The sequence below is a fragment of the Triticum aestivum genome, chromosome 3B, assembly GCF_018294505.1.
Source record: "Triticum aestivum cultivar Chinese Spring chromosome 3B, IWGSC CS RefSeq v2.1, whole genome shotgun sequence".
Classification (NCBI taxonomy): Eukaryota; Viridiplantae; Streptophyta; class Magnoliopsida; order Poales; family Poaceae; genus Triticum; species Triticum aestivum.
In genome coordinates, this window is record NC_057801.1 from 417,598,794 (window position 1) to 417,621,879 (window position 23,086).

Consider the following 23,086-nt stretch of genomic DNA (forward strand, 5'->3'; position numbering starts at 1 on the left):
GCCCTAAAAAGTTATTTATGTGGTGATGGATGCTTATAGGACCAACTAGCATAAATAAGCAAATTGATGGCCTACTACTGATAACATGATGATGCTAACTGTGAGTCACGTATTGTACATTGGAGAGCAAAGAGAGGCAAGCCTCGCAACAATCTTGCAAAGCATAGTCGTAGTAGACTGCAGTGAGGGGTGCAAAATGAACATCAGAATGCACAACATGTGGAAGAGATTTTTTTTTCTTTGTTTGACGACCGCTTGTGTGTTCGTCGTGCGATGCACCGGACGGTTCGGATACGGCGCTGCTGCACAGTATGTTAAAAAAGTTTCTAGAAAAAGAAAAAGCAAACTCATGGAGACTCCTGTCACTGCCTCACTCTCTTCCTCTCTCATCTCGCTGAATGCTCTCTCGGCGCCGTCACCCGGCGGTTCGATCCCTCCGCCGCCGTACGACGTCTCGCGCCACTACTAGGCACCGAGCCCACGCGCCCGCAGATCGGTGATCGTCGGCAGTCATATTTGACTTGGATGGGCGGAAGAGCTCGCTGTCTGGATCTAGGTGGCACTACCTCCCTTAGAGCTGGTCGTGGGAGAAGCCGTCACGCATCTTGCGGCCTGCCGCCGCCGCAGGTCAGCTGCTCCCGCCGGCCGCATGCCCCACTGCCCGGCCGCCGTGCTCCGCTGTGGCGCTGCTGACTCTCCTGCTCGTCGCGTGGTGGCCTCATCTCTCGCCCTTCTCATTTGCATCCAGCCACAGCTCTGCCTCCTTCCTCATGCCGCTCGAGCTGTTCCAGTGAGGCTACAAAGCAGTCTAATACTGGTGAGTTTCCATATTCTGACATGGTGGATTCCTGATTACTGTTTGGTTGTCTATTTCTTCATTTTTTGTGGTGTTCGTTCAGGTTGTATATAATTTGTGCTCTTCAATTCGGTTGATGTTGGATGGATCTGAATGAATGAATGGGGGAATTACCTGATGAAAATTCAGGCTACATGAGCGTCTATGCATTTTTATTCAGAGTTCAGGCAGCATCAATTACTTAGTAATTGATTCAGACAATTGGTCCACACACAAAAGCTATCCTTGTGCTTGTTCAGACGTTCAAGCGGTCCAGTGTGTAGTACCAAATCAATTGACTGGTACATGGTGAACTATTAATAAATGTTGTTCGACAAGAAAACTGAAAACAATATACTCCTACATGATATTTAATTTCCGTTGGTTTCATGAATTCTTGCTGATAGCTATAACTACTAATTTCTCTCAGGGTGATAATTATTAATTTTTGGATATACATGAACTAATGAATACAACCTCTAATATATTTGTACTGTTTGATTTGCTTCGTAATTTGTCTCTTAGAGAACAGAAAATAGCAGTAGTGAAGGCCCTAGAGCAACCACCTGTAAAAAAAACTAAAAAGAAGGGTAATTGGTACTAAATCAAAAACGTTCCATGTAATGTGAATCTGGAGTTTACGTAGCTTGAGAGTTTAGAACTTTAGAAGTAGAGTGGAGTTTGGAAGTTAACTGAAGTCAAGGGCGGGTGAAACATGCCCTAAGCCTAAAATGTAGTGATCTACTATATGATTACAATTGCCTCACTCCAGAGTTACACAGTGGTACGTAGATACCAGAGGCATCTCATACCTAGCTTTTCTAGTATATAAAAGCATATCAGTACCCTTTTCACATTAAAACTGGAGCACTGAGATCTTACGTTATTTGATACTGGCTATCAGGCTTCAGGGCCTCACATATTCGCATGGCGCTTTCTGAAGTGTAACTCTGTAAGTTACTAAGTTGAAATCTGTTCTGTCAGCACTATTTTATCATGTATGATATTTTTTCTTTCTTTCCAAGAAATTGTCTCTTTCCTTGTTTTGGAACTGATATTTTATATGGTTGCTTGACAGTATGGGCCAGAGCTATTTACTAGTCTGATTTCTCCTGGGTATACTCTGCTTTCGGGTGTCTGATCTGACGACAAGAATATTGTGTCGACGGTCAACATGGACTGTAAATTGGAACTGGAAGCAATAGCTCTCTAGGCACGCAATGCAGAGTATAACCCCAAGGTAAAATCATTATCCTAATGCATTCTTCATGATGTATGCTTTTTCTCTTATTGGGCTTGTGATGCTATAGTTCCAAAAACATCCAAATTTTATCACTTTGCTAGCATCCTTTGTGAATCTTGCTGTGTAGACGGTGGATAGCCTGGTAAAAGACTAGAGACTTTGTACATGGGTTCTTTTGTGTACCCTTCTGAATTTGTGCTCATTCGCTGAGAAAGTAGAGAACAATAGCTTACTAAATAGTTTTGATCCAATGGTGAGTTGAGACTCTCTACCTGACCACCTTTTTGGCTTTAGCATGAGGTAAGGTTATTCGAACATGTAAACGGTGAACTAATAAGCTAAAGGGTTATACCACACAAAAGTTATTATACGTGGATGCTTTACGACAATCAAACAGTGAACTTAGGGAATCTACAACTAAAGCATGCTTGACATCCACCTTAACAAATTTTAGACATGTAAGCACAAAAAAAAGCATACAAGACTACTGATTAGTCCTTGCATACTGGTATGTTGTACACTCTAGGGGATCCCCTAAAGGGACATATTTCGAATGTAAGTTTTAGAAAATAAAAAGGAGGCAATTATTATTGGTTAACCCTACACCTACCTATGGAACGAATGTGTTGTATTATATGTCTCTGTACAAGCATGGTTAGTTCTCAAGTGCACATAAAATTTTTGACTTGGATGAAAACATGCAGCTAAGAAAAAGAAAAGGAACAAGTTATGACTTAGGAACAACAGATTGCAGAAAAGACCAATGCATTCTCAAATTATTTGCTCCTTCTGAGCTAAAAACTCCCTGCGGAGCAAATGGTCGAGATGGCCATAGGAAGGAACACACTAAAACATGTCGAGAAACGTGCATTGGTAAAAACAAAACAAAAAGAAAATATAGGAACAACCAGGACGGGGTTAATGGTTTGGGAGCTGAGAGAGTTGATGGGAGGGACAACCGGAGAAGCAAACCTAGCAGAAATTCACATATGCTTTTCCAAGATGATGTGCTGCTCGGTGGATGATCATCATCATGCATCCACTGTAAAGGTCCTCGATTCTTATATGCATTCAAGTTCTGCAAGTTCAAAAGGTAGTTCTATATAATCACTAAACAGAGGCACTAACGTGATACTGAATTTATAGAATAAGTGCAGACCCTTTGTTGAGTCCTCTGCAATCTCAATACTCTGGATCCAACTAAACGTTCTTGTCTTGCCCTGCAAATATATACATGATTCAGTCTATTTTCAGAAATTAGGATTTCTAGTTTCTATGCAGTCCACATAGAACATGAGGAATCACCTAAGCTTAGCTACTGTATCAGACCCAAAACATTCACTAATGCAGTTAAATATCTGTACAAATATAAAGAACATGAACTTACAACTTCATGGTTCAGTATATGGACAAAAAGACCCATGTCTAGAGATCTAGAGAGAGAGGAACTAAAGGCAAACCATGAACCACGTCCAGCTCCTTGCTCTTGCTATGTTTCGTGTTCGACCCAGTCCTTGCGAGCACCAACGACCTCATCCATGAGACACAATATCTACTGCTGGTTCAAGAAGTTACTCCTTTAGAATGAGGACCTATTTTTTTAAACTGAGTTTTTTCACAAGCAGAAAAAAACATGTAAGATAAGAATAAAATCTACATCTTGGGAAATTAAGTATACATACAACAGAACTATATTTCTGTGACAACAGTAGTAACTTTGTTGGGAGCTTGAATACAAATATTCATGTTGCTTGTTCCTCAAGCAAATAACAGAAAATGGTTAGAAAAGTTAGGATATGTTCTATTTTCATGTGACATTTAAAGGTAAGATCATTAAAAATACATTGTTATGACCTAATCCTATATGTACTAAAGAAAGAAAACAACCCTGCTTAGTTACCAATCCTAGAACCCTATGATGAAAAATTTGACAAATAACTACAGAAACCAACTATTATTCATGGAATTTACACCTGACATCACTATTTGGTTTTAGAATTATTTCATGAGGGCAAAGGTAGAGAATCTATGAGAATCTTTTGAGCTACTCTCAACCTTGTAAAATAGACTAATCTAATATTCAGGACTGCATCAATTTCTCTATAGAAAGAGGTTTATAACCTCCCCAAATGTAGAATGCTAGGATCTCCCCCATCAACTGCTCCTAAGAGAAGATGCCATTGAGACTCAATACTAATTAAGTAGTTCATACAAATCTAATGCAAACCAAAAACATATGCATTGCTGACATATAGAAGCATGGGGATAATAAATGGATGGACATAATCCATCCATCAATGACTCATCCCTTGGTCTAATTACCTTCTGACGTTGAAGGGCCTGATGATGCCGGGAGCGCCGACTCCACGGAGGACGCAGCTACTGACGCACTTGGAGGTGCACCGAGACGCCTCAGGCGACCCCAGGTGCCTGATCTGCTCCGCTTTTCAGTTGCCTTCTGCTGCTTCGGGCTGGGATGGGCGTCCTCCGGTCACCGCCGGACCGCCACGCCAGCGCACCAACGCCCGCGTTGCTAGTCCTCCATCCCCCTGGGGTCTTGCCGCTTGAGGAAGAGGGTGAGAGGGGCAGGCTTGGGAAGAGAGAGGGGCTCTACCAGATTCATCGCCGCCGCCGCCACCGCCAACGATGCCTTCGCCCGTCGTCGCCATCCTTCTCCTCCGCCCCAACACGGCGCCACCGCTGCCCCTACTTCTCCACCCAAGCGGTGACGCCCCAGCCAGTACAACCCCTCAGCGACGCGGCTGCCCCGCTCCCATCCTCAGTGCCCACAACACGAGTTGGCGGCTAGGTTTAGCCGTGGGAGCGCGCGCAGGGAGGGAACGGTGAGGAGATGCTGTGCATCGATTGGGGAGACAAGGGTGAGCCGTGCTGGTGGCGGCCGGCGCGTGAGTCGGCGGCGTCGGCCAGAATCAGAGGGGTGGCGGCGGCGGTGGATCTCAGAGGCGGTGAAAGGGCTCAGCGGCTGGGGGAGTCTTGACGATAGAACGAGGAAACAGATCGAGGGGAGTCTCGAGGCTGTTTTTTTAGACGAACGAAAAAGGGGAGGTGGGAGGATGACGAAAAAAACCAGAGGTGGGAGGATGACGAAAAAACCGAGCGAAAATAAACCGCGCAGACTATTCACCAAGTCATCCATTAGGAGTAGAGATATTGAACAATATGTCCCTGTTCAGGTCTAGGTAAAGAAAGCGGTGCTAATCTGGTGTCCGGTGCCTCTTCCCGAAGACTCGGCGACCGCCCTGCTGACAAGAATGCTGACTCCAACACCATACCAGGTGGCTGCTTTCAGGGAAACTGAAACCCTTTTGCCCGAGGGCAAGGGTGCAGATAGAGTACTTCAGGGCAAGAAGAGGGCCGCTTCCGAAGAGCGGGAGGGAAAACATTCCAAGAGAGGAAAAACGCCATCGTCAAGCGGCTTGGGCCGGGCGAGTGAGGCTGCCGTAGAGCTTGATGACGAGGATGAACCTCGAGGCGAACCGTAAGTCAGGCTGGGGCACTTTAAACGCAACTCATTCCTTTCATACTAGTGAAATGATCATTGATGTATGTTCATCCACGCATGTTAAAGCCTGGTGTTTCTCAATCGTCCTCCTCGTCGGGAGATCTTTTTCCGGAGATGATGGAGTGTGACACGCCTTCTCCGTCCCCCTCAGCCAATAGGGGGGATGATACCAAGGTGTTGTCCCGAAGGGCTTCTCCTGATCGTCAAGTAGTGCGGGAAGGGAAGAAAATGTTGCCCGAGGGCGGCAATTCTGTCACTCGGGGTTCAGAGGTAAAGAATGATGGCCCCAAACCGCCCAGTTTACAGCCAGAGACAATTCTGGAGGCGAGTGAACGGATTCCTTCCAAGGAATGTCGTACTTCGTCAGCAGTTTCCGAAGACCCCGGAGCGTCGGAAATGCTGACAGACATCCTGCGACAAGCGTCCATTTCAGAGGAGCACTGTGCCTTGATGGTTTCGGTGGTTGAAAAGGTTCTATCCGCGAAGAGCGGATTGAACGAGGCCTTCTCGAGCCTTCTAAGAGGTTTTGAGGTTTGTGATGTAGTTTTGTCAATTGAGTTTTACTGACAGAATGCACCTATTGTATATGCAGTAGCCCCTGAGACTCGGACTACCTTCCGAAGGGAGCGATCGGAGGATCAAAGAGATATGCTGAGGTATTAACCTTGATGTAATTTGAAATATAGGCTATCTCTCCTCCTGCGGCTTCCCAAAATACGGAAGTGGCTGAACTGCAGCGAAAGCTGGATATTGCGGAAGATGACATTGCATTGATCAACAGGCGTCTTGATGACTCTCAAGGCATATATTTCGAGCATTCCTTACACCAGTGTGCTTAACACGGAAAAGAGCTTTATATGAAATGTGCATGAAATGTAGATGGTGCTGCTGCCGTGGAGGCTCTTCGTGTGGAGCTAGTCTGGGCCAAGGAGCAGGCTCGGTGTAGCGAAGTGGCTGCCAAGAAGGCATCGGCTGATCTGCGAGCCGAACAAGTAGCTCGGCGCCAGGATGAGGAGACAATGTCCGCACTGGCGCTTGACTTGGAGAATACTGCCAGCCGCTATGATTACCTTGAGAAGGAGAACAAAGCCCAAATGGCTGAACTTGATAAGGCCGTACGAGAGGCAAGTGAGGCTCGGTCTGAATCTAGGGCAGATCATGAAGAGATTCGACAAACTAAGGAGATAGCGGCCGATAAGACCTTTTTTCTTCAATCTAGGTTTGGCGATCCGGACTATGCTCAACTGATCAAAGTGTGGAGTTCTCTGGACGAGTATTTGGACTTGCCAAAGAGTTCTTCTGATGCAGTGTGGTATTACCAGGCGCAAGATGGATATGCAATGGAGGAGCTTTTTTGTCACAGTTTGGCGCATCAGAGCGCCCTTTGTTTCTAAATGAGCAAATGTCCCAATGGGCCGAGCTGCATAGGATGTTCGGTGACGCCATGAAGAACGTCATAGTAAGGCTGTGGCCGAATGAGCCCATTCAAGAGAGCTACTTTGGCCTGGTGCGGCGTCTAGTTGATGCGGTGCCGCGTATTGATGTGGCGAATCGATCGGCGTGCATTGAAGGTGCACGGATGGCCTTTGCCCGAGTCAAGACATTCTGGGGGAAGATGAAGGCCGTCGACGTGGCTGCGAAGGATCCTCCCAAGGGCAAGAACCGTGGTGAGCTAGAGCATTGTTTTGAAGATGTCCTGGAGGCCACCCGCCTGATAGAGGGTCAATGCTCGAAGAACATAATGTTCGAGTGAGATGTATTGAAATTGTGAAAGACAATTTTATAATTAATCTATTTATGTTTTGCGAAAAAAGCTTGAATTCCTCTTGTGCGGCCCTTTTAATATAATTTAAAAGTTTCCAGTCATCGGCTTCAGCCCCCTCATAGGAAGTACGGGGGTGTTCGGAAAAGCATATAATCACTCTTGAACCAACATCTTGGTCCATGAAGGAGGTGATAATGCGGCGAACCAGGCAATCAGACTATAAGACGTTAACACATTCACTTAGCCATAAGAGTTTTATGGTGAGACTACGACATAACCCCTGGTATGTATGCGGCATGTAGTGCCTTGCATATTTGATCTCAAAAAATAGATCCTTCATGTGACACGGGGAATCGCTAAGGATTCTAAGAAGTCGTCAAGTGGTTGACCAGCTCTCACCGCATCATGACAGTCAGTTTTAGGCTTTATCTACTGAGACGCTCATCCGGTTTAGACCAGGGCACAATCGCAGTAGTTCTCCCTTTACTACCCTAGCCTCTAGCCGATAGAGCGGAACGTAGGGTAGCAAGCACAGGAGTCGGGCAACCCAACTATTGACCCGAGATAATGATTCGAAGCTGATGCATATATGGCCAAACTTGCGACGCCGAAGTATGCTATAGAGCTGTTCGGACTTTTGCTGGCGGATCGTTCGTTCCCATATCGAGACCCTGGAAGAATATACCGAGGTGTATCTATAAAGCAGCCGTTGAGGCCGTACTCATTGTTGAAAGAGTATGAAAGATTTGTTCGGAAGAAATTTACTGGGAGCGGAGAAGTATGCCAATGACAAATTTATGTATGTATATATAAAAATAAACCACGGACCCGGCTATTTGACATGCTCGTGGTCGGGATCAGAGGAAAAAGGGCATAGTACATGCTCGAAATAAAAGAGTGCGTTCTTCAAAAGTAATTTTGGACCTCCTGTCGCACGTCTGCGTTGCCTATCCTCGGGGAGGGAAATACTTGACAGAGGTAGCCCCTTGGGTGAGTGTACTGATCCGAACTCCGTTAAGTTCCGTTGTAGAAGCTTTCCAGTTGGTAAACTATTCTTTAAGGATGATACAGAAAAAATGAGAAAACAGATAAAAACATTACGAGAATGATAGTAGGGTTGTCCGTATTATGCTTCCGCCAATGCCCATGGTATGTTGAGTGCGTAGTGATGTGCGCGTGGTGCAAACTTTGCCGGTACAGTAGGTGGGTGGCGGAAGGCAAACTACTATTTGCGTTCCGGGAGTTGTCGAACGTTGGAGGGGAACTGTTTCTGGCCCCTGGTGTTCTGCTGGCGAGCCGATCCGTCGTCTTTATCGTCTGGTGGCCTCCTCCCCTTTTGATCAGCGTTAAGCTTGCCTGCCTGCTTGAAGACCCAACAGTTACAGTTGGTATGATTAGCTGGCCTATCAGGGTAACCGTGAATCTGACAAGGTCGGTCTAGTATCCTGTCAAGGGTGGATTGTCCATCCTGGTTTTCCTTTAGTGGCTTCTTCCATTAACCGGGCTTCAGATTGTGAAATCCGGCATTCACCGCTTTGTCGCGTAGATTACTGCGACTGTTGTGTTCGGTTCGTCGTGGCTTGCCATTGCTATCTCGGATTTCGGAAGTGCCCGGGCCGCTGGTGTCGTTGCTTTTACGAGCAAGCCAGTTGTCTTCTCCCGCGCAGAAGAGGTTCATTAGGGCGGTACGGGCTGTCATAGATTTGGGTCCTTCCTAGCCGAGGTGACATGCTAGCCATTCATCCCGGACGCTATGTTTGAAGGCCGCAAGGGCTTCTGCGTCCAGACAATCGACAATTTGGTTCTTTTTGACTAAGAACCTGGTCCAGAGCTCCCTAGCTGACTCTCCTGGCTCCTGGACAATGTGACTTAAGTCATCGGCACATAATGGCCACACATATGTTCCCTGAAAGTTTTCTCGAAGGCGTCTTCCAAATCTTCTCAGTTGCCAACAGAATTTTCTGGCAAACTGTTTAGCCGGTACGGAGCTGGCCCTTTGAGCTTGAGAGGAAGGTATTTAATGGCATGGAGGTCGTCTCCGCGGGCCATATGAATATGGAGGAGATAATCCTTGATCCATACCGCGGGATCTGTTGTCCCATCATATGATTCGATGTTGATGGGTTTAAACCCGTCTGGAAATTCGTGCTCCATTACTTCATTAGTGAAGCAGAGGGGGTGTGCGGCTCCTCTGTGTTGGGCCACACTATGAAGCACCTCTGGGGGGCTCCGTTTACGGTGCTCGGACCGGGCGTGGCCGGCTCTGTAGTGTCCGAATAGGCGACCATCATCGTCGGTCGGGGTATATCTTCGTGATCTGTACATCGGTCTTGTGCGTCCTGCTCCACCCTCCGTGTCCTGTTTGATATGGCGAGTGTTACCCCGAGCCGTGTTGTTTTGATGACCAGATAGGTTGGTGTGGTGCTCTGCTTGGGCTGCTGCTTTGTCTGGACCGAACTGCGGTTGCCCCGCCGCATTGTTCGATGATGGTATGGGCTCCATCGCCCTGCCATCGTATTGAGGGAGCCACCTATTATTGGGGTGGCTTTTCTTCGGGCTGTATTCTTTGGTGGTCAAGACCTCGGTCCATCTATCATTGAGCAAATCTTGGCTTTCTTGAAGCTACAACTGCTTCTTTCTTAAGCTCCTTGCAGTGGGTACAAGCCGGCGTTTAAAGCGCTCCTGCTCGAGGGGTTCCTTTGGCACGATAAAATCCTCGTTGCCGAGGATCTCCTCATCCTCATAGGGGGGGAGATAATTGCTGTCCTTCGAGCCCCCACATGTGGTCTGTTCATCAGGGCTGTCTTGCCCGCCTTCATGTTCCTCTTGCTCGGATTCTACCTTAACAGGGGCTTCATTGTGCGGAGTATCGTCTTCTCCGGTGTTGGCAGTGTTTTCTCTTGGGCGATGGGGCCTAGATGCTGGTGTCCGGGCTGTGTACCAGGCGGTTTATCCTCGACCGGATCCTCCTTCTCTTCGTCGAGAGTGCCATAAGGTGTGTCTATCATACACACATCATACCAGGAAGTGCTCATCACGTGTCTAGCGGGTAGTAAGCTCTGGCCTTGCCCCTTATCATCGTCGACACCATCGATGTCTTTGGAGCGGGGATCGGGCGTGTTGGTTACATCTTCAATAGTGGCTATGAAGTGGGTAGTGGGTGGGTAGCAAAATTCCTCGCTATCCATCTCTAGCTCGAAACGGACATTGTTCGCCAGTGAGTCCTTCTCCAAGGACAAATTCTTTAATAATTTTAGCACATCACCCAAAGGCGAGTGCTGGAAAACGTCAGCGGCACTAAACTCAAAGATCGATAGACGATCTAGCACGGTGTGCGCGTGAGTACACAGTCCGTAACTTATAGCCGGAGACAAGTCCGAAGTTCGGTTAGGGCGGATATTGCTGGGCATTGAGCCCATGTGCGGCTCCAACGCCCCGGACCCTGTGGCCTCGGATGGCCCGATCTGCTATGGCTCTATGGTCGTTGTAGCCACAGGAACTATCTCTTGGGTGTGATCCGATGACAGATTTAAGTCACGTTCATCGGAGTGAGGGGGAGCGATTGCCGCGGGCTCGAATCCTTTGAAGATCAAGTCTCCACAGATATCCGCGATGTAGTTCAAGCTTCCGAATCTGACCTGATGGCCAAGGGCGTAGCTGTCTATCTGCTCCAGATGGCCAAGCGAGTTGGCCCGCAGTACGAAGCCACCGAATATGAAGATCTGTCTGGGGAGGAAAGTTCCTCCCTGGACAACGTCATTGCTGACGATCGAAGTGGCCATCGAGCCCTTTGCCGACGAAACAGTGGAACTCTCAATGGAAGCACCAATGTCGGTGTCAAAACCGGCGGATCTCGGGTAGGGGGTCCCGACTTGTGCGTCTAGGATTGATGGTAACAGGAGACGGGGGACACGATGTTTACCCAGGTTTGGGCCCTCTCTATGGAGGTAATACCCTACTTCCTGCTTGATTGATCTTGATGAATATGAGTATTACAAGAGTTGATCTACCACGAGATCATAATGGCTAAACCCTAGAAGTCTAGCCTATGACTATGGTAATGTGCATATGCGGTGTCCTTTCCGGACTATCCCCTTCGGTTTATATAGTCATCGAGGGGATCTAGGGTTTACATGGAGTCGGTTACATAAGAAGGAATCTTCGGCCGCCAAGCTTGCCTTCCACACCAAGTAGAGTCCAATCCAGACACGAGTATTGTCTTCGGTCTTCATGTCTTCACAGCCCACCAGTCCGGCCCATGGATAACAGGCCGGACGCCCGAGGACCCCTTAGCCCAGTACTCCCTCACCCATGTGGCTCCGGAGTCGGGCGAGCAGCCCCCTTTGAAGGAGGGGGTGCGCCGCCTCCATCGGTGGCTCCTGTCCATCCAAGAGCGCCAGATGACCTGATGGGGGCACTACGAAGCGCCTCCATCATGGACGAGCACCGTGTCCTTATGGGTACGGCGATCGAGAAGGTTCAGTCCGTCAAGAGCGGACTGAATGAAGCCTGCATCAGCCTGTTGACAGGTTTCGAGGTAAGAAAGAGAACAACCCGGTAAAGTCTGTAGCCCCTGAGACGTTGTCCGATGTTCGGCGAGAGGAACCGGACAGAGGATCAATCCTTAATTATAAGATGCTGATTAAATTATGTATCAATAACCATGCGTCCCTGTTGGCCACCACCTCGCATGCTGCCGAGTTCTTTGAGCTGAAGCGAAGGCTGGAGCTTACCAAGAACGAGCTCGTGGAGGTTAAAGTTCGGCTCTAGGAGAAGCAAGGTGAGGAACGACCAGCTATATGTTCAAAAAAGGATAAGTGTTGTGTACTGAGAGCGGTATTGTGATATGTGCAGAACCTGCGACCGAGGTTGAGGCCCTGAGGAATGCCCTGAGCGAGGCCGAGGAGAAGGCTGTCCAGCAGCAGGCCGCCCGTAAGAAGCTAAAGGCCAGGGTCAAAGAGATCCAGCAGGAGCTCCAGGATGCAGTTAACAAATGTGAGACCTTGGAGAATGATGCATCGACTCAGGAGGTCGAGCTCACCAAGGCTCGTCAGAGCACGGAGACCGCTCGGAATGAGGCCCAGGCCGCCCTCCAGGAGATCCAGGAGGCCAAGAACATCACGGCGGGTAAGGCTTTTAAGATGCAAAGCAAGTATGCGGAGAAGCAGTACCTTTTACTAACCCGGGTTCGGAGTTCCCCAGGGGCTTTTGCTGATCTACCACGCAATGTATCAGACGTCGTGGAGTTCTATCGAGCCGAAGGAGGGGGTTCCACGGAGAAGCTCTTCTGGTCACAATATGCGGTGTCGGAGTCTCCCGTGTCCTTCACCGATGACAGCTGGTGGAGCTGCCCAAGGTGGCCGAATTAGCCATGAAGGATTTGACGATCCGACTATGACCAGCCAAAGCTATGCCTGGCAGCTACTTCAGACTCGTGAGGCGGATGGTGAACGCCTGATCTCGGCTGAACATAATCAAGCGCTCTGCATGTATTGAAGGTGCCTGTATGTCCTTCGCTCGCTGCAAGATGTGGTGGGCGAAGATGAACACTGTTGAAGTTGCCAGCGGGCCGCCGGAGGGCAAGGAGCACCGCACACCCGAGTGATATTTCGCGGATGTCGTAGAGGGGACTTGACTTGTAGCGGCGCAATGTTCGTAGGACATTGTATTTGAATAAATGTATTTGTGTTGCCTTTGCCTTGTATTATGGGAACAAAGCCGGTTTTTGTAAAGTAATTTTGTTATGCTTTGAATTGTTTCCTCCTGTGCGGCCGTGTTGCGTGTAATCTGAGGGTTGGCTAGTCGTCAGCTTCTTCCCTCACGTAGATAGTACGGAGGTGTTCGGGATAGAATCTAAACAATCTTGATCCAATTACATGGTCCTTGAAGGAGTTGTTTAGTGCAACGAACAAGGCAATCAGACTTTTACAGCTTTAACGCCCTCACTTAGCCATAGGAGTTTTATAATAAAGCATGGGCGCAGCCCTTGGTTCAAACCAGGGCACTGTCAGCATATGATCGAAAAGTATCGATCTCTCGCATAACACGAAAAATCTCCAATGATTCGTAACCCTCGAGTAGCTGACCGGCTCTCGCCATATCATGACAGTCAGTTTTCGGCTTTCTCTACTGAGGTGCTCATCTGGTCAAAGCCAGGGAACAATAGCAGTAGTTCTCCCTTTACTACCCTAGCCGATAGAGCGGAACATAGGGTAGCAAGCACAGGAGCCACGCAACCCAACTATTGACCAAAGACATGATTCGGAGCCAATGCATATAATGCTAAATTCGGGGTGCCGAACTTATATATAGGAAGTGTTCGGACTGTGCTGCCGTGTTGTGGGGCCACAGGTAGCCCCTGGCGAGTATGGAATGTAAAAGAGTGTCGATGCAGCAAATAAGCAGTTCAAAATGAAATGAAGTAAGGAGGAAAACCACAGGAACCGGGCCATGAACCATTTTTATTATAACTGGATGGATACGTCAAGGTGTATCTTGTACAGATGGTGCGAGAAGTATCCGACTATTTGACATGCCGGAATCAATAGAGCGTAGCGTGCGGGTCTTAAGAAATAAGTATGAATATCGTCAAGAAAAACGTATAAAAGTTACCCTACACACCTGTGCTGCTTGCCTCCGTTGTATTCCAATCCTTCTAAAGGACCTGCGATCAGGCCTGTAGAAAAAGGTGCCTGAAACGAGAAAGAGAAGTGAAGGTATGTGTGTCCGGGATCGGTCTGATCGAACCGTAGACCCCGGGTTATCTTGTGCCTCCGTCGACGTCCATGGAATTTTGAGTGTGTAATTGTGTATGTGTGGTACAAGTGCCACTACCTCATTGGGGCTGTGATGGAGGCCGAATTGCTACTCGAGCTCTTGACGAGCGGTGTTGTCCTGTTGCAGTGAAGTCCGGACCCTCTTGATGGTGTCTAGGAGCTCGGCGGCTGGATTATGATGCTGCTTGAGAAGGCCACTCTGTACTTCTGCTGCTAGGGCGGCTGTGTGCTCCTCTGTTCGGAGGGAGAATTCCGTATTGCCATTGACTGTTATGATGCCACATGGACTGGGCATCTTGAGCTTGAGATAATCATAGTGTGGCACTGCGTTAAATCTAGCAAATGCAGTTCGTCCGAGCAGTGCGTGGTAGCCGCTGCGGAAGGGGACGATATCAAAGGTCAATTCTTCGCTTCACAAGTTGTCCGGAGAACCGAAGACCACCTCCAGCGTGATTGAGCCCGTACAGTGGGCCTCTACGCCTGGTATGATTCCTTTAAAGGTGGTCTTTGTTGGTTTGATTCGTGTGGGATTAATGCCCATCTTCCGTACTGTATCCTGTTACAGCAGGTTGAGATTGCTTCCACCATCCATCAGAACTCGTGTTAGGTGGAATCCGCCGTTGATTGGGTCAAGAACCAGTGCGGCTGAACTTCCATGGCGGATACTAGTTGGATGATCTCGACGATCGAAGGTGATCGGAAATGACGACCACGGATTGAACTTTGGGGCGACTGGCTCTACCGCGTAGACGTCCCTGAGTGCCCGTTTGTGCTCCTTTCTGGGGATGTGCGTGGCGTATATCATGTTCACCATTTTGACTTGGTGGGGGGGGGGGGGGGTTTCTTTTGCCCCCCGGTGTTCGGCTGCCGGGGCTCTTCATCATCGTCCTCACTTTGTAATCCCTTTTCTTTGTTTTCGGCATTTAGCTTGCCAGCCTGCTTGAAGACACAACAATCCCTGTTTGTATGATTGGCTTGCTTATCCGGGGTGCCGTGAATTTGGCACGGATGGTCGAGTATGCGGTCCAGGCTGGAAGGTCCTTCGTTGTTTCTTTTGTAGGGCTTCTTCCATTGGCCGGACATGGAGCCACTGAATCTAGCATTGACTGTGGTGTCATCGATGGTGTCGCCGTTACTTCGGCGTTTGTGTCTATTGCGTCGGAGCTTGCTGGTGCTGTTCATGGACTCTTTGGGGCCTGCCTCGCTGGCTGTGTTGTTGCTACGAGCCAGCCAGCTGTCCTCACCCGCGCAAAAGCGGATCATGATGCCGTAAGGGCTGCCATATACTTCGGCTTTTCTTGGCCGAGGTGGCGTGCTAGCCATTCATCACGGATGCTGTGTTTGAATGCTGCTAGGGCCACGACATCCGGACAGTCAATGATCTAGTTCTTTTTGGTTAGGAACCTAGTCCAGAATTTTCTGGCTGATTCTCCAGGTTGTTGAACTATGTGGCTTAGGTCATCGACATCTGGTGGCCGGACATAAGTTCCTTGGAAGTTATCAAGGAAAGCCTCTTCCAAGTCCTCCCAGCTGCCGATGGAATTCTCAGTCAGGCTGTTTAACCAGTGCCGAGCTGGTCCTTTGAGCTTTAATTGGAGGTATTTGATGGCGTGGAGGTCATCTGCTCGGGCCATGTGGATGTGGAGAATAAAATCTTCAATCCACACTGATGGATCGGTTGTGTCATCATATGATTCGATATTGACGGGCTTGAACCCCTCAGGGAATTCGTGATCCAGTACTTCATCTGTGAAGCAGAGAGGGTGTGCGGCACCTCTGTATCGGGCCACATCACGGCGTAGCTCTGATGGAGTCCGTCTGCGGCATTCGGCCTGGGTATAGTTAGGTTTGTCGAATAGGTAACCGTCGTCGTGCCTTGAGGCACGTCCTCGTGATCCGTAGATCGATCTTGTATGTCCTGCTCTATCGTCCAGGATTTGCCGGAGGTCATACGTGTGACCCCAAACTCTTTCGTCTCTATTTTTTCGGGGCGGTGGGGCTCGCTGCTGTTCAGCCTGGGTTGCCGCTTTATTCCGGCCGCGGGGTGGCCGGTCAGCCACCCTGTCTCGACCCTGTGGTGGTCATTCCGCATTACGCGAGGGAGATATATGTTCCGGCGCCTCCTCGTTGAATTGAGGTAGCAGTCTGCGTTTCAGGTAGCTCTTGGTCGGGCGCTTGACACCGTATTCCTCGGCTGTCAGGAAATCAGTCCATCTGTCGACATGCAGGTCTTGTTCAGCTTGAAGTTGTCGTTGTTTCTTTTTCAGGCTCCTTGCAGTGGCTATCAGCTGAATCTTAAAGCGCTCCTGCTTGAGAGGATCCTTAGGCACGATGAAGCCTTCGTTGCCAAGGCTTGTCTCCTCCTTGGAGGGTGGATGGTAACTATCATCTTCCGAGTCATCTTCTATGGCCTGTTCATCAGGGTTGTCTTGCCTGTCGCCGTGTTCCTCCTGTTCGGATGCAGCTCCGGCAGGGTCTTCATTGTTTTCGGCGTCGCCTGGAGTACTATTTTCTCTGTTACCAGTGCTGCTGTCCTTTGAGCGACGAGGCTGGGACTGTGCTTGGGACATCGGCGCTTGGACTGCGTCTCAGAGGTTTTGTTCGCATTTGGCACTTCGTTGTCGTCGCCAGATCCTTTGGGTGTATCAACCATGTACACGTCATATGAAGAGGTAGCCGTCCAACATCTGGTGAATGGCAGGTCTTGGCCTTGCTCCATATCGGCACCGTCGTCCATACCGTCGATGTCTTCGAAGCCATAGTCAAGCACGTCTGTTAAGTCATCGACAGTGGCTATGAAGTGGGTGGTGGGAGGGAACCAAAATTCCTCGTCATCCATCTCTAGCTCGAACCGGACATAGTTCGGCAGTGAGTCCTTCTCCAAGGAAAAATTGTTTAAAGATTTTAGCACGTCACCCAAAGGCGAGTGCTGGAAAACGTCAGCGGCGCTGAACTTAAAGATCGATAGCTGATCTAGCTCGGTGTCCGCGGGTGTACACAATCCAGAACTTATAGTTGGAGACAAGTCCGAAGTTGCGTTAGGGCGGATATTGCTGGGCGTTGAGTCCATGTGCGGCTCCAACGCCGCGGACCCTGCGGCGTCGGATGGCCCGATCTCCTTTGGCTCTAAGGCCGTTGTAGCCGCAGGAACTATCTGCTGGGCGTGATCCGATGACAGATTTAAGTCAAGTTCATCGGAGTGAGGGGGAGCTATTGCTGCGGGCTCGAATCCCTTGAAGATCAAGTCTCCATGGATATCCGCGACATAGTTCAAGCTTCCGAATCTGACCTGATGGCCAGGGGCGTAGCTGTCGATCTGCTCTAGGTGGCCAAGCGAGTTGGCCCACAGTACGAAGCCGCCGAATATGAATATCTGTATGGGGAGGAAGGTTTCTCCCTGGACAATGTCATTACTGACGATCGAAGGGTCCATCGAGCCTTTTGCCGACGACACAGTGGAACTCTCAATCAAAGCACCTATGTCGGTGTCAAAACCGGCGGATCTCGGGTAGGGGGTCCCGAACTGTGCGCCTAGGATCGATGGTAATAGGAGACGGGGGACACGATGTTTACCCAGGTTTGGGCCCTCTCTATGGAGGTAATACCATGCTTCCTGCTTGATTGATCTTGATGAATATGAGTATTACAACAGTTGATCTACCACGAGATCGTAATGGCTAAACCCTAGAAGTCTAGCCTATGACTATGGTAATGAGTATATGCGGTCCCCTTTCCGAACTATCCCCTTCGGTTTATATAGACACCGATGGGATCTAGGGTTTACATGGAGTCGGTTACATAAGAAGGAATCTTTATTGTTGGTCGCCAAGCTTGCCTTCCACACCAAGTAGAGTCCAATCCGGACACGAGTATGGTCTTCGGTCTTCATGTCTTCACAGCCCATCAGTCTGGCCCATGGATAACATGTCGGATGCCGAAGGAGCCCTTAATCCAGGACACCCTCCCCCCTTCCTCCCCCCTCCACCCCCCAAAAAAAAGTATGGCGACAAAATAAGTTCGCGCTTCCACATTTCGGATTGAAATATCTGGCGGCCCCAATTCCAGCCCTGCAAAATCTCCCTCCTCCACCGTCCCCTTCCACGCCCAGATTGCTCAAATCCCTAATTCGCCACCAACCCAAGAAAAGTTTGAACCGCCCCTCGTCTCGTCTCTTTCCCCACCTCTGTGCCGGACGGTGACGACGAAGACGACGGTCGCGCTTCACCACCACACCGGAGCTACCTCATCTACGCCCTCCTCCACCGCACCGGGTGGTCCACCGACAATGTCGGCCGCCGCAACCGACGTGCCTCACAGACACCGACTTCCACCGCATCAGGTGCGCTTCACCGACGCCGTCTCCCGTCTCATCGGGGCTACTTCACCGAGCACATCGTCGCGCCTCCGCCCCCCGAGGCTGCTGGGGCTTCACCAATGGTCGCGTCCACCGCATCATAGCGCTTCACTACCACTCAAGGTCTGCATCTGTGTGCAGCCAACCAACGCGAGCGCATCACCCTCGATGGCTCTGAAGTGACCCACACTCTAGCTAGGCGAGCATGCCCAAATGCCGGCCCGAACTAGGTATCCACACATCACTCCCTTGTGCACTGTTCCGGTGATGTTTGGATATCCTTTCACTGCTTTCTTAGCTTACACGCCTATCCAACTCTGACTTTAACTCTTATTTCTTCTGGAGATATCATCTAAAACAAGCAAATCCATTTTTTAGCGAAGCATGATGGTGCTACGGGATCTGGCACACATCCTGCACACTCGTATAACCTTGTAAGTATCTGTCCTCCGGTACAACAGCAAGGTCGATTTCTCTTATTTGATCAGCCATTCGCCGTGTCAAAAATGTAGAGGGGGAGGCAAGGAGCACAAGGCCTGCACATCCAAGCAAGTGGTAACATGGACTTGTACATGGAACATCCCAAGCGCAAGCAGAGCTGCAGTGAGCCTGTACAACGAGCTATCGTAAGTCCCTGAATTTCATTTAATTCGTACTGGCATTCGTGTATGATTTGTGTGCAGTGGCGAATCCATGAATTCAAGTTACCAGGGGTGAACATTTAACTTAAAAAATACGAAGGCTCTTGCACTCCGGAAATCAACATAACTAGAGAAATGTGAAGCTACATGCACTTTGAAAACTAGCTAATGATCCAAAGTAGTTCAGATTATATACACTAAATGATGCAAGCATCAAAAAACACAAAATGCAACATGGTGTACAAGGACTAAAAACATGGTCTGTACCTGCTTGAATTATTCATTCTCTGGCTGAAAATATCGAAGTGTAATTGCACCAATAACCAGTGCACAAACTGCATATCAATATATCTTTCCTGCACAAGTATGCCAATAGTTTCAAACAACATATTAGAAAAGTGTTTATGCTACGTTGTCATGATACGGGGACTTTATGGTAGATGCCCTCGACGTTTCCTCAAGCCATGAAAATGCACTATAATTTGCTTGTCATCAATGCCTGCAAATCTCTATGTCTCTCTCAACATAGCAGATCATCATTAGACACTAAATCCTTCAATGGGAGCTTGCAAAATGCTTGCATTAGATGCCTCGTTAGACACTATATGTTCATCACCAGGAGCATGTAAAATGTTTACTCCTTCATTAGCAGTCTATTCATTAGACACTTCAGGCTCAATAACAACATGAGCTTGGATGTTTGCACCGGAAATTTGATTAGATACATCAGATTCAGTCAGTTCAGTATTGATTGGGGATAAAATAAGTAGAAATTGGTTTCATTTTCTCAGAGATTCCCTACATACAAGCAGTTTTACAACACCGTCAGGTTTAACTACTGGCCAGAAATTGAAGAGTTGAATTAGATATAATCAGGGATGTGATGTACCTGCTCATTGCGCATGCTACTCTAGCAAGATGCGACTGTCCGTTTGCGCAAGCTCGATGCCATGCTCGTGTTGCCGCCGCTGCCTCCCACGCAGGCTACACCCAGGGTTGGATCTTTATCTTCTTGTCCTTTCATTCGCTTGAAGCCCAGCAACCGCCCTCCAACGAGGGCGCGAGGAAGTGTTGTGTCGGACTGTCCAGCGGCGGCTAGGTTAGAAGCGAACCAGACTGGAGGCTAGAGCGGATGAATTGGGATTTTTCCTGCTATCGATCGATATGGGAGGCGCTCGTTTGAGCCGCGAGCCTACTATAGGGCCTGCCTTGCACTTATGTTATTGGCTGTCCAAATTGAAACATTTTTCTTCATTTTTTACATTGCTTGCTCGTGCGTTGGGACGAACAAAACTGGCCTGGGCCAACTTGGACGACTCAAACTAGGTGCACACTTTCGAGCCACCCAAGGCGGCCGCCCATACCAGCACCTATGGTGGCGTCACCCCTTTTTGCGTGTATGATAGGGGTAGTGAAAAATATTCCACTGGCGCTTTTGATTTACCCACAGAATGGTTCAATTGCTTGTTTCTATGAACTGAGTTCGCCAATAATGTGGAGGATGCCAGTCTTTTCATCCTATTGTAGATTGCTTAGATCTCGATATGCCAGAAGTAATCACATGAAATATATAGTAAAAGCCAGTGTGATGTGTGTGGCTACAACTAGTCTGACTACACGTCCTCATATAACATATCAATGACGCACCATCTTACGAGATTAACCATTCGACTTACCAATGCAGTGTGGGAAGAAAGAAGTATTAGGACTGCGTATCCAAGCAATTGATGCCATGGACTCCTTCGTAAAACCTTGTAAGCGAAAAAGAAGTTGCAATGTGCCGGTACAAAGAACTAGCATAAGTTTAGTTACCTGCTTCTCGGAATTTTAGTTAGCCACTTATTGCAAAATTGTTCAATTATGTTGCTTGGCTTAATTTAGTTTGCTACTGATTACATAATGCCACAGCCTGTTAATCCTATGGTAGAATGCACCTATCTATGTGTTTGATACTTAATGTTAAGAATTACTTGTTTGCCTGAACTTAAATAGCTACTTGTTTTTTTAACTGCTTTGCTGCTGCAACAACGGGTTACAATGATGTTAATAACTACTTTTCAGCATTGAATTGAAACTCTTTAATTCGTTGTTTGTTTAACTGATTTGCTGTTATAACTCCCAGTTGAGATGTTTTGCTAACTTCAACTTTTCTGAATCCAATCGGAACTTTAATGGCAAAACAGGTTAGCCCAAGATGAAAGAGTGAGGTCCCCATGGACGTTGTATCATCCCACAGTAGTGGTACTGGCCCAATCGTGCATTATGAATTGCCAACTGCTGATGCTCTAGAGGCTAAACTAGTGGTAGAAAGAGATTCTGCTTCTGCACTTAGAGATGAAGTTGACATGTTGAGGAAGCAAGCAGCACAATCAATAGGAGTACTCAAGACAACCATTAAATATTTTCTGGATTTCAAAATTAAGCAAGCTGAGACTGACCACATTGTTAAGGTCCTGAAGGGAAAAAGGAAATTAAATTCCCACTTGGTAAATCATAGGTGAAATGTGCTTTCCATCATTGAATAACCTTTGTGTTGTTTGTTCATGTAATCAATCAAACCATTTGTTTTAGAGATCATGTAATAATTGTTTTTTATTTTTTATTTTTTGGTTTGTAATTTTATTTGAGCACAACTCTGTATTAATTGATAAGACTCAGAGACATTTCATTTTGATCATTGTGCCAGACCTACAAATATGCCAATCAGGCTGAGTGTGCATTCAGCAATAATAGTAGTATAGATGGACCATAAGTGGCACGCATCGGAAAGGGCCAAGATGCTGTAGTAGCTTGGCTAAAAAAATGATGCTGTTGTAGCAAAGAAAAGTACAGCGGCCTGGCTTATGTATGTTAGTTGATATTGTTGATCCATATACACTATAAGTGTTTATATGTCTGTTAGTTCTATACATTCTTGGTTGATTCACTCGGTATTTGAATCTTGATACATCGCTTGTGTACATATCTAAATGGGAGTACACATTACACTGTGTATGACATTTGAGTTGGACATGAAGTGCTCCAAATATTCGAATTCACCTTAAACTCGATTCTAGCTTCTGAATTTGAGTATCAGCATTTGTAAACCATATTCATATATGACAGTGGAATACATCTTTGTCGTCCTTTTGAAGATACATAAAAACACACATAATGATTTGTAAAGATTCGTATAGGAATACAAAATGGATTCAAATTTAGTTGCGAGGGTAAACGTTTATGCTTATTGTCCCAAAATTCGAAAGAAGTGGCAAAATGTCCACTCCCACGTCGACTGCCCGAAGCCAAGTGTGTGGGAGATGGAAATTATTGTCTACCCATTACACGGATAATCCATCAGCCCGATTTCCACTGCTCTAAATAGGGGTAGGATAGTAACTTCAATAAGATGTGACACGACCACCTCTGAGCCCATTCTGACACGGTGGGCGCCAAACATGGGCGGCAAAATACATTTGATTCAAGCTCGTCTGAAAGACCTCTGTTTCTCCCTCCATTTCCCCATTCATACACGGCGGGCGGCAAAACAAACTCGACTCGACCGAAATCGATGTAGGCAAATATTTTCAATAGGCGCAGGTTTGTAACTTCACTCAGACGTGACACAACCACCCTACTTGTCAGCCCCGTTCATACACTATGGGCGCCAACCTCCCTCTCCTCGCCCGAAATCGCTCTGGGCAACTATTGACGAGATACGAGATTACCGTCGTATCCCCAACCGACGAGACGTCCAAATTTTAAACAGGGGCTAAGTTCGTAACTTTCCCATATTTCAGACAGGCGCGTCCCAAAAACATGGTTCCCCATACCTCTCCCTCCATTTTCCCATTCATACACTGTCCGCGCCAGAACACCATCCCCACACCAGCCTCCGTCTGCCACCCCATCCATCGCCGCCGTCCTCCACCACATCCATCGCCGCCGTCCTCCACCACATCCATCGCCA

The 23,086-nt window shown here is 47.9% G+C and overlaps 1 long non-coding RNA gene across 1 annotated transcript; it reads left to right on the top strand.

Moving 5' to 3' along the window:
• Positions 1–363: 363 nt before the first annotated feature.
• Positions 364–21,420, top strand: LOC123065438 (uncharacterized). The gene is made up of 4 exons (XR_006431040.1): positions 364–817; positions 1,740–1,787; positions 1,914–2,075; positions 21,321–21,420. It is a non-coding gene; the product is annotated as an uncharacterized lncRNA (long non-coding RNA).
• The last annotated feature ends 1,666 nt before the right edge of the window (positions 21,421–23,086 follow it).